Source organism: Manihot esculenta, chromosome 4, assembly GCF_001659605.2.
Source record: "Manihot esculenta cultivar AM560-2 chromosome 4, M.esculenta_v8, whole genome shotgun sequence".
NCBI classification, from domain to species: Eukaryota; Viridiplantae; Streptophyta; class Magnoliopsida; order Malpighiales; family Euphorbiaceae; genus Manihot; species Manihot esculenta.
The window spans coordinates 18,163,896-18,182,690 of NC_035164.2; positions in this window are offsets into that span (position 1 = coordinate 18,163,896).

Below are 18,795 nucleotides of genomic sequence, written 5' to 3' on the forward strand. Positions count from 1 at the left end.
TTGGTCCTCCTCTTGAAGAGAAGGACATAGATCAGTTGGGTGGTTGTTGGCACATATTCCACATGACTTGGGCTGCTGAATCTGCTGGACTTGTTGGGTTTGACCCACAACAAGGCTACGGACAGCATTGGTGAGATCAGAAATTTGGGATGCTAGAATGGATGTACTCACCTCATTTACACTCCTTGATGGTGGCTCTTGGTCTCCAAATTGTTGAGAAGCTGCAGCCATGGTGGAAATTAATTCCCTCATCTCTCTAGGTGACTTTTTCTCAATGGATCCTCCACAGGCTGCATCAATAAATTTTCTCTCTGCGGGAATCAAACCTCCATAGAAATACTCAATGAGAGATTGGTTAGAAATATCATGCTGGGGGCAGCTTGTGCACAACTTTTTGAACCTCTCCCAGTACTCATACAAGCCTTTAAAGTGCTTTTGCTTTATCCCACTTATCTCTCGACGGATGCCTATGGCTTTTGAGGTAGGGAAGAATTTTCTCAAGAATGCTCTCACCATACCAGCCCATGATGTGATGGATCCGGGTGGTAAGTAGAATAGCCATTCCTTGGCATAGTCATCAAGGGAAAAAGGGAAGGCTCTAAGCTTGACATGCTCTTCAGTAATACCTTGAGGTCTCATGGAGGAGCACACAATGTGGAATTCCTTCAAGTGCTTGTGAGGATCCTCATTTTCTAGGCCTCTAAACTTGGGAAGGAGATGGATTAGGCCTGTCTTTAACTCAAATGGTGCTGTCAAAGGGGGATATTCAATGCATAAGGGTGCTTGGTCTCCTGCTGGTTCAGCTAGCTCTCCGAGAGTTCTTTCCCGTGGCTGTGGCTGTGGTGCTTGGACAAGGATAAGCAAATTTCCAGCTTGAAGTTCAGCTTCCCCACGGACAGCTGGTTGTTGCGCCATTGCTAGATTTTCTGCCATAACCTGGAATCGGGTATCAGGTTCAAATGCAGTAGTGGCTGTAGGAGAGTCTGCTGGTGCAAAAATTTCTGCAGCAGGGGCAGATGTGACAGCAAGTGCTTCAGCTGGTGCAGAGGTAGGTGAATTTGCTGGTGCAGAAAAATCAGCAGGTATAACAACAGCTCTGTGAGATGGTGTTGCTGATGAAGATGCTTTTGAGGCTTGGTTCCTCAAATTTGCTTGCTTCCTTAAGTGCTTGGCAGTTTTCTCAATCTCAGGGTCGTAAAGAAGAGTGTCTTTACTGCCAGACCTGGTCATAAAAGGAAAATACGTTAGTTTAAATCAAATCCCCGGCAACGGCGCCAATTTTTGATAAGCGGTTGTCGAAGCCGTCAAAAATAAACCTATTATCAATCAACAAATAAATTTGTAGATAGTGGTAATAGGGTCGAACCACAGGGAGTTGACACCAAAGATTTTCCTAATAATGACTAGGTAAATAGCAAATAAATAAAAGAGGGGGGTTTTGATTTGATGATTAAAATTAAATAGCAAAAGAAAGCAATAATTTAAAGTTTGAGTAAATCAATAAGAGAAAAGCTTCTAGTTGAAGTATGGATCTATTTCAGATTGTTTAGAATTGATCATTGATTCTTTAATACTCCTATTTATCTCAATAAATTAGTTTAGGATGTGGAAGACGCTTCTCACAATCCAAATTCCTCCTTAGTTCTAGTTTGATTAGGAAACGTTTGCTAATCAAACACTAGTTAACAAGTTGCCAAGGAACGTCCTTGGGGCCTTTGGCATCGAACAACTGTTAACTGCATTAAGACTTAGAGAAACCTAATTCTAACCTTGCCAACTGCGTGGCCAAGTTTAGATCATGCAACTTGATTAAATTTGTGTTCAAATAATATAAGCAATTACGGACTTAAATCATTCAAACAATTTGTTACTTAAGCAATTTAAAAGCAATGGGCCCTTATTGATTCTAAAAGCAAAGCAACAATTATGGAAAGATCAAATTGCATAAATATTGAAAATAAATAGAAGTTAACAATGGAGATTTAAATCTCCCAATTCATCACAAAATCTGAAATTCACCAACTTCAACTAGAAAAGAAGGAAATTAGCCACTCATGGTGGACTAAATACACAAAAGCTGAAAAGAAAGGAAAGAAAGAAGCTGCAGAGTTTCTGGCAAGGGGAGAAGATGCTGAGTAGCTGATCAAAAGATGCCCCTTGCTGGTTTTGAGGTTGCTCTTTTATAGCTGAAGAATTCCATCCTTCTAGGGTTTTGAAATCCCTTTTTAATTTGGCTTGTGATTCCTCTTTTGATGTTGAATTTAATTGCAACTGGAATTCCTTAGGTGAGAAGCTCTTTCGTGGCTCTTGGAATTTTGTTCGTAGTGATTGAGTTGGATTTGGACTTCTGAAAATTCGAAATTTTGTTTCCTGCTGTTTTCCCGCCTCTGCTGTTAATTTTTGCTGTCAAGGTGATTTGGGCAGTTTCTGCGAGTGATTTGGGCAAATCACTTGCCCAATCTGCCCCAATCGTTCTCCGGGATTCAGTCCAATTTCTGTCTCTGTCTCTACGAGTGATTTGACCAGTTTCTACGAGTGATTTGAGCAAATTATTGACCCAATCACTTTTCCAGCTTTTTCTTCACTTTTTCTCCAACTTTTCAATTTCTTTCTTTTCTGTAAAAACATGACAAAAACACAAATTAAGCTAGAAAAATGTGTAAATAAACAGTAATAAATATAATAAAAATGTGGCTAAATTATGCTTGATCATAGCATGATGACTGTTATTGTAGGCAAACTCCACCAGAGGTAGATGCTGCCTCCAAGAACCGCCAAAATCTAACACACACATTCGGAGCATATCCTCTATGGTCTGGATGGTCCTCTCTGACTGTCCATCAGTCTGCGGATGGAAAGCAGTGCTAAAATCCAATCTCGTGCCCATCGTACTCTGCAGACTTCGCCAAAATCTGGAGGTGAACTGAGGTCCTCTGTCTGAAACTATAGACACTGGGACTCCATGTAATCTCACTATCTCATCCAGATATACCTGTGCCAACTTATCCACAAAATAGTTACTCCTAACTGGAATGAAATGAGCAGATTTCGTGAGTCTGTCCACAATCACCCATATGGAGTCTATCCTGTTGGACGCTGCCGGTAAGCCCACTACAAAATCCATAGCTATGTTCTCCCATTTCCACTCTGGAATCGGCAGTGGGTTAAGCATTCCCGCCGACTTCTGATGTTCTAATTTCACCCTTTGACAAATCTCACAGGTTGTCACGAACTGTGCCACTTCTTTCTTCATGGCTGGCCACCAATATACCTTCTTCAAATCCTGATACATCTTCGTGGTTCCTGGGTGAACACTATACCTCGCATTATGAGCTTCCCTCATAATGTCTTCCTTCAGACTGCTACTATCTGGTACACAAAGTCGACTCCTATAGCGAAGGATCCCTTTGCTGTCAAATCTGAACTCTGCACTGTTGCCTGACTGAACAGTCCTGGCAATTGTCATTAACGCAGGGTCCTCATGCTGTTTTTGAGCTATCTGCTCCAGAAACACAGGTGTCACTCTCATATGTGCTATCAATGCACCTGTACCAGACAATTCTAGCTGTAACCCCCCCTCGATGAGCTTGTAAAGCTCCATCACTACTGGTCTCCGCTCTGCTGCTATATGGGATAAACTGCCTAGTGACTTCCGGCTTAGGGCGTCTGCCACAACATTCGCCTTACCCGGATGATACAGGATCTTACAATCATAATCACAGAGCAATTCTACCCATCTTCTCTGCCTCAAATTCAGCTCTCTCTAACTCAAGATGTACTGTAAACTCTTGTGCTGATCTCCCCTGTACACTGTACACTGAACCTGCAAGACTGGGGGTAAGGGAGTGGGATGAGCTCTATAGCCCAGTGAGTAGAACAGTAAAACATATCATTAAAACATGATCTTATGGAATGCATCATAACACAGACAATCCACAGCAAGGGTAAACCTGTCACCAAATAGTCCCAGTATCTCATACCAGGGCATAGTCAGAGGCACCTGGATTTCCTGTCTCATATGGATATGTGTATATAACACCTGTACTTACCATTGCCAGGGCGTAGTCAAAGGCTGCTGGTCTTCTATACCTGCCAGGGTGTAGTCAGAGGCTCCTGGACTTATCTCAGTGACTATTGGATCATTCAGCATTCACCCACATCAACAAATAACTATGCAATGCAACATATTCGTGAATTCTAATGCAATCAACCTACTGCATACCCATGATGCATGAAATATGCTAAAAACATTCCATTTCTCAATTAAAAGAATTAAGTTTAGTTCCACTCACCTCTGGCTATCTGGACTGACTCTGCAGGCTCTGAAACGCTGGAGCAGTACTCACTACTGCTCTCTCTGGTTCCTCTGGTCTGTGTAGGCACAGATAAACTCAAATGAGGGACCAAACTAACGCAAGAACAACTCTATTAACCTCCCCAAGAATCCCCTTAAACTCACTCAAACATCCATGCAAAGCATGCAAAGGAAGGCTGGACAGAACACTTTCGGCGGCAGGTTCGGCGGCCGAAAGTCCTCTCCAGAGCCGAAACTCATGCACCTTCGGCGGCCGAAGCTCTACTTTCGGCAGCCGAACCCTTTCGGGGGCAAGTTTCGGGGGCTGAAAGGCACTCCAGAGATGAAAGTCTCTAACCTTCGGCGGCACCTTCGGCGGCCGAAACTCCCCTCCAGAGCCGAAAGTCCAAAAGCTCGGGGGCAAGCTTGGGCAGCCGAAGCCACCTCCTCAGGGGTTCGGCGGCCAAATGTACCTTCGGCTGCCGAACCTGAGTTCATCCGCAAGGCAGAAACTTGCTCTGCCTCTCGCCAAATGCACAAAACTCTCCCAATCTCAAACACCTCAATTCCTCAACTTGCATACACCCAAGTATATGCTCAAAGGGGTCAAAAACTCCCTAAAAACCCCAACAAACAACAAAGCATAACACATATACAAACTCTTCTCACAAAATCATCAAAAACTCTCTTTTAACCCTATTCATGCAACTCTCCCCCAAAACTTCAAAAATCTTCCATAAAACATGAAAACAAGCTCAGGATCTTCACTTACCTCTTGAAACCAAGAAGATGAACGATCCTAACGTGGAGTTTTGGAGCAACTCTCCTTCAAACTCTCCAACCTTCACAACTTTGAGTTTTTTGCTCAAAACCTTCAAAAACCCATGAAAATCAATCAAATCTTTGCATGATGTCATGAAAACATGAAGAAAACTAAAGAAGGTCAGGGTTTCACCTCAGAAAGGGAAAGCAAACGGCAAGCCTTATCCTTTCAACCGACTGAGGGCCTTTTATAGGTGGCTGGCCAGACCACCTTCGGTGGCCTATCGTGAAACCGAAAGCCATGCATGTTCGGCAGCCGAATGTCTCCTTCGGCGGCCGAACCTGGCTTTTCTGCCTTGGTTCTTTACTTGCAAAAACTCATTTCTTTTTAACACCATAACATAAAAACATACTATATTACGTTAGAAAAACATAAATCGTACCCTGCTAGAGAATTCCGACATCCTGGATTCCACCGGACGATAGGAATTTCGATGCCGGACTCTAGCCGGGTATTACATTCTCCCCCCCTTAAGAACATTCGTCCTAGAATGTTTCTCACAAAAATAAACATATAAACACACAAAAAGGAGAAACTAACCTCAAAACAGATATGGATACTGCTGGAGCATAGACTCCCGCGTCTCCCAGGTGCACTCTTCTACATTGCTTTTATCATGTTGACACCTGATGTAAATTTTTGCATAATAGGCCTTTTATTTACTTTTGTCATCGTGGTCAATCTTACCTTTCTAGTTTATATTTGATTTTAATGTTTTAATCAGCTTTCTCTTTAGGGTTAAATAATGGATATTATTGTAGATCGTAATAGCTAAAACAATGCTTAACTCTATGTTTGTTTCCTAAATGGTCGACACAATTATTTCTCTGTCCTACAAGTCACTATGATTATTTTCTTCTATCCAAAAGACTTCTATTTTATTTACTGTTGGTAAATTGTACACTCATTGATTTTATTTTACATTCTCTATTATCTGATTACCAAGATACTACCTAGTGATTAAAAAATTGCACATAAGGATTACTTTGAAAGACTTTTATGAGCTTTTTCATGACATTTTCATTTAAGTGCATGTTGCTTATACTTATCATCCTATTTTGTAGCTCATTTTCATTGTCATAAACATATAATTGGAACTAGCATAGCTTACCATCTTAACAGAGTAGAGAGATGATGGAATATTTGTCCTTTTGTCCGAAAAATAGTGGTGAAACATGCAATAACTCACAAACATCCCAAAATAACTTTAGGAGCCTCTAAGCAACTAGAAAGCCCCAAAAACTACATGCAAACACTTATAGCACCTCAACATCTAACATTCAAAGCAAAAACAAGAAGAAGGACCTAAACTTAGCACGCATTCTCCAAACAATTAAAACACCCATAAAACTTGTTGAAAACCCTCAGAAAATAGAAGAAAGGCAAGGATTTGAATTTACCTCTTGGAGACACAATGGTGACAGCAACCAAGACTTGGAGAAGAGGGCAATCGACCTCCAGAGGTCTCCAAAGGTTAAAATTTGAAATTCAAACTCAAATCTTCAAAATTAAAGGAAAAGCTCATGAATTCTCTAAGAGATTTGGAGAAATCTCAGCAAGAACATCAATGAATCATAGGCCTACCTCTGCCTGGAAGAGAGAAGAATTTCTCCCAAAAATTGGACTGAGACAATTTTATAGCTAGGTCTACCAGCTAATGTTCGGTGGCCAAATATGGGAGGTTTGGTGACCGAACCTTGATGACTTGAAAACCATTTTTTTAACACATTTTAAAAATGCTTCAAATTTATTTTATAGAAATCCTATTTTACTCTTCTAAAGATTCCAATTTTGAGATTTCGGATTTCTATGGAGATTCCATCAGAAAGTTGAAATTTCGACACTGGAATTTAGCCGGGTATTACATAAATAATGGCAAATGCATCTTAACCTTTTTTTCATGTGCATCAGACATGATAAAGGCCAATCGTTTCTTCTATTTTCTTTTCTCATCTTTTCCTATCTTGGTCAATATTGACCACTCCCTATACTAATATAACCTAAATTTTTTATTTTTCTATTTTTAGCTTTATTTAAAAGGTACATGGATTCCATCAGCTTTTTGCTTCTTTTTATGTGTGTGTATGTTTGTATGAGAGAGAGAGAGAATTTTAATAGAGAATACTTCAACTTTACTTCCTTTTATCGAACTCAAATTTTAGAACTTTGAAAACCATTCCAAATGAAAGTACATATATGAGATAGAGACACCATTCTAGTATACCTTTCTGTAGATCCACTTGATTTTTTCTTATAGGATTGCTTAGTTGATATGATTATGGGAGGGAGGGAAGGAGTGATACAATATAAAATACTTGAACTAATTCTTCAATGAGGTAAGTAACACCTTTATAGGAGGTACTTATACTCAAATATGAAACTTGAAGTACTTTTCCAAATTGCATACTTGTATGCCACACCATCGAGTAAATACTACTATACCGACCACTTGAGTTATGCTCATAAGATTATAAATTAATATATGAATCTTGTAATTAAGATGAGTTCTTCACCAAATTATAATATATTAATAATCATTATCTTTACACTCATGAATATTTTAGTTGTTTAGAGTTTGGTGAATTATGTTCTGACGAAGATTTACGGCACAACTAGATGGATATTAAAGAAAATTATTCACCAACGATTGAGTCCTAGGATAAAAAAATTTAAGAAAATAAAGTTTAATATTTTATTTGAATAAACCCATTTGAGATTTTTTTTAATTATGAAATAAAAAAAAAAAAAGAAAAAAATACATGGTAGTAGTTGCATGGCTTAAAGTCATGCAACTGCAACAAAGAGTGGTAAGTAGTTTCATGCATTACACATGCACATATAGAGGTTAAGGAATTTTTTTCATTAACAAACTCTTGATTTGGGAGATAGAGAAAGACTGAGAATATAGTCTTTGAATTTGGATGGGATTTCATTGAGAGAAAAAGATTGAATTTCTCTCTAAAAGGGCTACCCTAGTATATTTTCATGGATCAAAATTTTATATGTGTAGAAAAGGACAATAAATCAACAATGTAGTGGGCAATCTAGTGAAACTATGGTTCAAGTTTCAAACTCAAAATTTGGTCAGAAACATTACAATTTGAGGTAAATCTTAGATTATAAAAATATATGCATAGTTCATTCAAAACACATAATTATACATAAATTATGTGATATAAAATGATATTTTTTTATATTTAAATACTAGAAAATTCTTTTTTTCTTTTTCAACAGATATCTTAATTTTTAGGCTACATTAGAACTTCTTATGACCTATATAAAGTGCAATTTAGTTTGGCATGTGATTCTTGAGCCAAAAACATAATTAAAGATTAATTAAAAGTATTATAATATTTTTTCCCCTTTCTCTTTTATATTCTTTCAAAATAAGTGAATAGTGAAACGTGTAATACTGTAGTGTTTATTTTAACATAATATCTAAAACTTCAATATTCTATTGTTTTTGTGGACATGCTAAATCTAAATTATGGAAGGCTTCCTATATTTCAGTTCTATAAAAAAGAACTAATAACCCTTAAATTTATGCTTTCCTTGTGTTGAAAAATGGGATTGTAAATTCTTAGCGGAAAGAATTGTAGTTTTTTTAATGTCTATCGGACGTGAAAGGTCAAAACTTTACGTGTAATTACGATTATGATTAAAACTTTTAATTTGAATGATAAAATCCCAACTTTTAAATTTATTGCATTATAACCAATATTTATGATAATTAGTCCAATTGGATATAAAGTCTAAAACTTTAGATTTAGTTGCGATTATAGCTAAAACTTTATATGTTATACTCAAATTTGCAATTATAGCTAACCACTAAAATAATTTTGACAAATTTTAAATTAGTGCATTTGTCATATCGTATGTTATTTTTTTTTTATCCTTTTTAAATATTTAGTTAAATCTATGTAAATAATCCATATACCTTAAAAACTCTTTTACTCTTATTGTCCTAATTTCTAATTTAAACTTTAAAATCTCTAAATTAAAACTAGTTACATTTAGAGATTCATTTAAAATGGAGATTTTGGATTTTAAATTAGAGATTAAAATAATAAGAGTTAAGTGCTTTTAAGGCATACAATTAATCAAAATTAAATGATTGCTATATAGATTTACCTAATATCTAAAACTATAAATAAATAATCAAAGAGCTTAAGACATGTACATTAATTTAAAATTGATAAAAAAATGTTATAATATTAAAAGTTGTGACCACAATTATAATTAAAGGTAAAATTTTAGATATTTTTATTCTTTTGATAAATTATTCTAAAAATTAACAATAATTAAAATAAATTTAAAAGATGGGTTTTTGTAATCTAAAGTTAAAAATTTTAGCTATAATCACTACTAAATATAAAATTTTGACTTTTATATCCTATAAACTTTTTTTTTAATGATAAGGTTTGAATGCCACCAAATTAAACAATAGAAAAAAAGAAGAAGAAGAAAATAGACCGGAGCCATAAATAAAGTATTTACTTTTTTAAGCTCGTCTTCTTCAAAGTCCTCTATTGCGAGGACAAAAGCATCATTAGCGGCTCGCTTTGCACATTTATTTTTCTCCCTAACTAACTTAGCAGACATTTTTCAATATATTTACAATATATAAATAAGATAGTTTTAATTAGGTTAAATTACATGCATGTCCCTAAAGTTTGACATAATTAATTAAATTAGTCTCTCATTTAAATTTATGTAATAATTAAGTTTTAAATTTTAAATCAATGTAATTAAGTAATCCTTCTGTTAAATATATGATTAAATTGTTGTTAATTTTAAGAAAAATGATAACTTTGCCCTTGATTAAAAAAAGCTCCAAAATGTCACAATTACAAAAGATTGGTACACTGAAATTTAACCTAAATCAAACTAAACCTTGGTCCTCTAAACTCCACAAATGACGGAAATGGAGATAAGCTGCACACGAGGTTGAGCAGACGCGAGGCTGGGTTCACGCGAGCTAAGAGCAAACGCACCTACAATAGACACAAGGAGCAAAAACAATAGTTGGGTTCACGTGAGCCAATGCAAAGGTTAATGCGAAGGAGAGCAGAGACGTATGGGTTAATTTGTTTGATAATAGAGTAATATGGGTCTATTTTTGGTTTATAGTGCATTATGATTCAGGATTTGAATTTGTGGGTTTCCTATTTTAGATTTGATGAATTTGAAATAGTTCTTTGGTTGCAATGAATATTGCTTCTTCTTGAATCAGAATATTTTGAATTTGTGTTTTTGGGTTATTTGATTAGGAATACCCGTTCAAAATCTTGCTGGGTTGCAATGGAATGGTTCTTGATTTGTGATTTACTTTTGTATTATGAAATTGTTCTTATTATTCTTTAGTTTTTTTTTTTTTTTGTTTTTTTATTTATTTTTAATTGAAAATATTAAATGCAAGGTCATCATTAAAATAAATAATTGTTCTTATTATTCTTGAATCAGACTCGCGGTTGTCGAAACCAGTCAAAAATAACCTTTCTGGTTATCAATAATTTACAACTGCAGATAGTGGTGAAAGGATCGAATCCACAGGGAATTGAGAACTTACCTATTTTCCTTATCAAGACCAATAAAATAAACTGAAACAAAAATAAACTGAAAAAAAAGAAAGAAAACTGAAAGCGAGATAAACTGAAACGAGATAAAACTGAAAGAAAAATAAACGGAAAGCAAAATAAACTGACACGAGATATAATGAGATAAAACTGAAAGAGAAATAAATGGAAAGCAAAATAAACTGAAACGAGATAAAACTGAAAACGAGATAAATTGAAAGCGGAATAAAAATAAATTGCAGTAACAGTAAAATGGGGGGTTTGAGATTGATTTAATTAATCTAAAACTGAAAATAATAAAAATAAAGCAAATAATAAAAATAAAGAGAAATAAATAATAAGAAAGTTCTAGTTGAAGAATTGGATCTACTTCAGTTGTTGGGATTGATCATTGACACTTAGTTTCTTTTGATTGATTCAATAGATTAGTTATAGAGATGGAAGACGCTTCTCTCCACCATGTCTTTCCTTATGATTAAACCAATTAGGGAACGTCCTCTAATTAATTACTAATTAACAAATTGCCAAGGAACGTTCTTGGACCTTAGGCATCTAACAATTATTAATTGCATGAAGAAAGAGAGAGATTCAATCCTAACTACTCAAATGCATGAGATGTTGCTAGATCATACAATTTCCTTGGTTTTTACATCAAGTGTTCTTATGTTTGAATAACTCAAGCAATTACGTACTTAAATCATCCAAACTAACATATTATTACTTTGCAATCAAGAATCAACGTAGATCTAAAGAACAAAGCAATATTGAAATCAAGCATGAAATTGCATGAATATTGAACAACCAAAAGTTTAACAATGTTTGATCAAGTCTCCCAATCCATAAAACAACTAAAGTATCACCTAATCTTCAACTAGAATAAAAGATTTCAGCCTCTCATGGCTGAAACAAAATTAAAAATAAAAGAAAAGAAGAAAGGTAGAAGAAGAGATGTGAATTTCGTAGGTGCCTCCCAAGGGGGGCTTAAAGGTTGTGTGGAGGCTCCTTATGTGTCTTTTTATAGTTGAAAGTGCTGCCCTAGGTCATACTTGCTTCCTAATTAGTGAAGAGGCTGCCCAAAGTGTTGCCCATGCTCAACTTGTTGCCCAAGTTGTTGTAGAAAAGGAAGGTGGCGCGCAGATGGCTCTCAGAAGAGGAAAGCGCGTAGATTGTTTCTGAATAGGAAGGATGCACGAATTTTGATCTTCAAAGGGGAAGATATGCTGTCCATACATTCCTTTTTAGGTGGAGCCTTCGTTTGAATTTTCAATGCTGAATGAAGAAGAGGCAAGTGCGTCTTAATGAGATCTTGCTGCCTAAATAGTAAGATATGATTGGTGCAGTGTGTGCACATCTTTAAATAAGGAAAGAAAGATCTGCGATTTGAATTTCAAATAATCTTCTGACTGAGCTTTCCTTATTTGCTTTTGCTTCTGCACTTCCCCTATTTGAGGACTTTTCTTTTCTGAAAACTTTCCTTATTTGACACTTTCTATAATTGGCTTCACCTTTGAATAAAGAAAGAAGAATCTGCAATTTGAATTTCAAAGAATCTATTGATTGCGCTTTCCTTTTCTGGCACTTTACTTATCAGAAAACTTTCCTTATTTAGCACTTTCCATATTTGAAAACTTTCCTTTTTTGGCACTTTTCATATTTGGCACTTTTTGGCAGTTTTAAGAGCATTTTCTCCAGATTGTCTCTTTACACCTAATATCTGCAAAACATGATTAAAACCACAAAATTAGGTAGAAAATGTGTAAATAAACATCAGTAAGATCATGATAATATGGACTAAAATATGCTCTATCAATTGTATTGAGGGTAGAATTGTGCTTGGCCCTAGTGTATGTTAATCCCCTTTTGGTACATGATCTTTTAATGAAATGTTTTAATGATGTTTATGTAAACTAAGCTTAATGTATGATATGTCACCCCATTGGAGCATTTGATGAGGGCTCCAGTGTGGAGTTTATGATTACGAGTTGTGCATGCACAGGGTAAGCTTGGTGAATGAAAGAAAAAGTTTAAAATTTTTATGTATGTGTATTATCATGTATGGGATTTAACAGGTATACAAGAGGTATGTTAGGCTTGCTACGGGTCCCGGCGGCCTTAAGCCGATCTGGATCCTAGCGCCGGTAGCGGTCCGATTTCCGGGTCGTTACAGTTTTGAGATACTCAAACGGATCATTACCAGTCTTAAACTTGGGAGCATCCAGCTTCAGGTAATCTGTCATCTTTACCTTGCTCTCCACAGATGAGCTAGGCTTAGGTGTTTGGATTTCAGAGGCTACAGGTTCTGCTGGTGGTGGAGGAGGTGCAGCATTCCCTGGGTTAGGGTTTGCTGGATTTGGATAGAAGGGTGAGAGTGGATACATAGGGTACTGGGGATATGGTGGGTAAAAGGGAGGGTAAAGCATGTAGGAGGGATATGGGTTAAAGCTGGAGTAATCCGATGTACCCCCCATCGGATACCCTAGGCCCTGTGGAAAGGGTTGATACTGGGGCGGATAACCAAACCCCGAGGCCTGAGCGCCTCCTTGAGATTCTCCCATGCCCTCTTCTGACATACTCATGCCCAAGCTACCGTCTCTTCTCTGCTCATCCTCCTTTGATCCCCTCACATCAGCTGACATTCCACCCTGAACTGTTTCCCTCCTGCTTACATCAAAAGACCTTCTAGGGTCCCTTGACGTTCACTCTCTACTTGATCTGCATGACATTGCCCTTGGCAAAGCAGGGGGACGGGCATCCATGCCCTCATTCTCTGGTGGGACTCTAGTCAATCGTGCCGATCGACAAGTGCCTCGCATCTTACTTCTGAAAAACAACATACAACACATAACATTAACATCATATGGTTCATGTGGAAACACATGAACCCACATCACATATATCACATATCATTAATGCACATACATATTATCATGGCATTTCACATCAACAATAAGATAAGACTCTACATCCTATCCTAGTGGACATGATTTTTCCTATCGTGCTTGCCCTTCTATGACATCTATGAGCCCGACACTCTCTAGGTCCGACCATATGAACTTAGGGCTCTAATACCACTCTGTAATGACCCAAAAACCGGACCGCTACCGGCGCTAGGATCCAAATCGACTTAAGATCGTCGGGACCCGTAGCAAGCCTATTATATAGCATGTACATCTAATAAAATCCCATACATGATCAACATTTCATAAAAACTTTAAACTTTATCATACACCAAGCTTGACCTGCGCATGCACCATAACTGTAAACATAAAACCCCACACTAGAGCCCTCATCAAATGCTCTAGAGGGGTAACATATCATATGTCAAGCCTGATTCAACATAACTCATCATTAAAACATTTCATAAGATCATGTACAAAAAGGGATTAACCATACATTAGGGCCAAGCACAATACTAATCCTCATTACATCACTGTACAAAACCTTACACTACAATACATCATTTTACATATCATGTCCACTACTAATCTATTACATATACATAGCTTTTACCCTTGACGATTTCCCGGTCTATCCTGAATCTGTAAACCTGGGGGTTAGGGGAAAAGAGTGAGCTATAAGAGCCCAGTGAGCAGAACAATAAAACAACTTATAAACATATGCCATCATGAAATGCATCACATCACAAACAATTCACATTACGGATGGATTTGTCACCAATAACCCTCTACATAGTCCAATTGTGCCAGGGGCGTAGTGCAGGCCACACCTAGTCTTTCTCTTACATATACATATCATAACATTATCCAATCATGCCGGGGGCGTAGTGCAGACCACACCCGGACTTTCTCTTACATAGTGCCAGGGGCGTAGTGCAGGCCACACCTGGTCTTCCACATCATAACATAGCATATCATATCGAGGGCTAATGGATCATCCAATATCTATCCACATCAACAGCAAATTGTGAAATGCATCATATTCGTGAATTCTAATGCAACAACCTATAAATATGGCAATCGTGATGCATGAACGTGCTTAAAAGTTTAATTGCTTTTAAAATAAAAAGTAGTTCTGTTCTACTCACCTCTGGCTGACTCTGAAACAGCTAACACTGCTGGCCTCCTCGATTCCTCGGGTCCGAACCTATACAGGTGGACTCAAATGAGGGACCAAACAAACTCTAACATGACTATAAACAACTCCCTAAAAACTCCCTAAAACATCATAAAACATTCATAGAAAACACGCAAAGGAAGGCTGAACAGGGGACTTTCGGCGGCAAGTCCGGCGGCCGAAGGTCCCTCTAGAGCCGAAAGTCAAGCACTTTCGGGGGCAAGGTTCGGCGGCTGAAGGTGCTTCCAGAGCCGAAAGTCACAACCTTCGGGGGCAGGTTTGGCGGTCGAAACTCCCTCCAGAGCCGAAAGTCCAAACTTTCGGGGGCGAGCTTAGGCGGCCAAAACTGCCTCCACAGGCAGGTTCGGCGGCCGAAACTGGCTTCGGCGGCCGAACCTGGGCTCTCCCAAAGGGCAGAACCCGATTCTGCCTTGCATATCCAGCCACCCTCAACAACCCAACATGTATCAAAACTATACTAAAACATGTATAAACACATTTCCAAGTAGATAGGGGCATAAAACTAACCTATACCCCAACAAACATCACATTTAGCATACATTTAACATTTAACTAACTTAAACCCTAACATTTTTCCCTTAGCCTAGACATGCATCAAAACCCTTAACCCCTTCTTAAAACTTACTTAAAACATCATAAAATGCGTGGATCGACACTTACCTCTTGAAGATCAAGAGGAAATGCGATCCCAAACTCGGAGATATGGAGGAACGAGCTCCGAGGGTCTCCAAGCTTCAAAACTCTTATCTTTAGCTCAAAAACTTCAAAACAAGATGAAAACTTGTCAAAAACTTGAAAGATTTGAAGGAAAACATAAAATCGATCAAAGGAAGACGAAATCTCACCTATGCCCGAAAATAGAGAGAGAAAAATCGTCCATTTTCGGATAAGGGGCCTTTTATAGGTGGCTGGCCAGACCACTTTCGGGGCCAAAGGTGCTTCCGCAAGAGCACCATGTTTGGCGGTCGAACCTGGACTTTTCTTCCTTGGTCTTTTCTTTCAAAACTAAATTTCTTTTTTCATTAAAACCATAAAAACACATAAAAACATTTTAGAAAACCTTTATTTTACCCTTCTAGAAGGCTCTGACATCTGAGATTCTGCCGGAAAGTAGGAATTCCGATGCCGGGGTCTAGCCGGGTATTACAAAATCGAACTGAATTTTTAAATTAATTATATTCGGTTGATTTTTTCGATTTGAACTAAATACTGCTCGCCCCTAGATATTGTGCTTAAAACCTAGTTCCGGAAGATGAAACTTTTGAAATTACAAACATGTTCAACACACTTTTAGCCAGCTCCGAATTGCATTAGGCCATTAGCTCTGTTCATAAGTGTCTTATGTGTATGGTGAATGTTTGTCTATTGACAACAGCAGAATTGATGTATTTTTGCTTTTAGATATGCCATTTTGTTTAGTGTGGAATACTTGGTGTATGGCTGTGTATTTTATTTGTGTCTATATCGTTGCATTCCACATTCAGATTGCCGCAATAACATGGCAAATGGCAAATTCAATGAACTATATGCTTTATCGTGCTTTGGTACCTTGAGAGGAATCATCATTCTTCAGTTTTTATGTTTGCACTTTGATAATTGCTGTGCTTTCATGATGACTTTCAATCCACCCATATTAGAGTGGGGAAAACCGAAGCCCAGTAGGATTCCTGACATGCCCTTAGTTAGGTAAAGGGTTAGAATTCATTGGCTATAAATAAGCGTTAGTCATAGTGTATAATCAGTCATGGCAAAGTGAGATTATTTTTCAATCTTAAGCAGACGAGATGATTGCAGCACCAGCAATAAATATGGCTGGAATTGATACCTTCTTAAAGTTTAATGAGGGCGAAAATTTCAAACTGTCGGAGGAAGGAGTATTTGAAACATGTGGATGCGGAGAACGTCAGCTTTCTTGAACCCATCTGCTAGCTTCGGCATTCGAAAGATAGGGCATGAGTATGCCGGGCAACCTCCCTCTCTGGGAAGTGTAAAGTTGAATGTAGATGGGAGTTGTTTAGGAAATCCTGGTCCTGCTTAATGAGATGCTTTATCAAATTGGTTGTCTGGGTTTGATTTGAATATAGGTAAAATGTTCATTCTAAATGCTGATATAATTGGAATTTCAATTGGATTTCAATTGGTTTAGTTCATGAAATTTTGAAGAGTCATTGTAGAATCATATTTTTTACAAGTTAGATTGATTAATAAGAAAGATATTTCTGTTCATCCTTTAGCTCATCTAAGATTATAGGACACTTTTGAATTTGAATTGGTTTTTTTCATATTTTTAGAGAGAGAAATTTCAATATAGATTCTCTTGCAAATCAAAGTCATAACTTGGAGGTTTAAGAATTAATAAATCATATTTATTAAAAAGTTATGGACCAAAATAATTCAAGAAAGCTTATATTACAATAGAGTGAAAAATAAAAATAAAGCCACAGCTAGCAGCTCAGTCCACAATAGAAAAGGATTCTACCCAACAATGCATAATCTGTTAAACAAGATCCAAAACAACAAGTTGAGAAGCTTAGTTGGCTTCCATAACAATGCATCGACGCTTTCCTAACTGCATAGAGAGAAAACGAGAGAGGCGGCTAAGGAAAAAAACACCAGATCTGAAGTTCTCCCGTAAAATAAGGATTAGTGCCAGCAAAGCTAAAAGCCACCGAGTAAAAACTAGAGACACAAAGCAGAGTATGAGGACAGGCGGATTTGAGTCAAGATGGCATACATAACTTTTTGATATTTATGGTCTTTAGACTGAGTGGCTAACGAGTCCACCGATAACATTTTCAAGAAACATACGGCATGGAAAAGAGAACCCATTTTCCCTACAAAATTGTCCAAGGCGACGAGAGCACTGAAAACCTCAACTTGCAATTATTTGAGAGAAATGATTTATTAATCATATTGGATTCGTCATTAATTTCACTCGCAATTAACTTAGTCTGACTGATTGATGTGCTTCGATTTTTTTAATATTTAATTTTAATATATTTTACATTAAATATTTTATAAAAATTATTTCCTATATTTTTAATGTTTAGAATAATAAATAAAATTTTCAATGAAAAATAGTTTATGTTTAAAAGAAATTAAATCATGTTTAATAAAAATGATTTATTATTTAAAAAAATAAAATATTTTACACACTTTTTTTAGTATAATCAAGATTATATTCGTTTACTGTACTATAATTAAATTTATGCTCTAGATGAATATTTATTTTATATCAAAACTTCTATCTCATTTAAGATGGAAGTGTGTGGATTTACTGATTCAATATTTATTAATTAAAATTAAATAATGTAAAATAATTTTTTTATAAACAGTAATTTTCATAAAAAAATATATTTTCTAAAATAAAAATTATTTTACAAATAAATGGAGGTTTAATGTGATAAAAATTGAGAAAAATCTTAGATATTATGGAAGATAAAAAATATTTGAGGTACAATAATATTTTTAATATCTCCAAAATTAAAGCCACATCTCTCAAAAAAAAATTTAATAATGTGTAAAACTTATTTTAAATTTTATTTCAATTTTTTAAATTTCTACCAAATTAAAATTAGTCACAATATTAAAACTAATGTGTATAAATTATTTTAATTCTTTTATTTTAACTTTTTAATTTTCGTAAAACTAAAATTAATTATATCTTCAAAAAAGTTAAAATAATGTGTATAAATTATTTTAACTTTTTATTTTATTTTTTAATTTCTATAAGTTATAATTTTATTTATTTTTTAATTTTTATTATTAGGAATGTAGTTTGTAAATATAAAAGTGTTTAGTTTATAAAATTATAACTTTTTCAGTTGGAGTGGGGAAAACCGAAGCCCACTTGGATTCCTTTCCCTACAGGGCAAAGGAATAGAATCCATTGCTTATAAATAAGCGTAATTCATGGTGCATAATCAGCCCTCCCAAACTGAGATTAGTTTTCAATCTTAAGCAGACGAGATGATTGCAGCACCAGCAATAAACATGGCTGGAGTTGA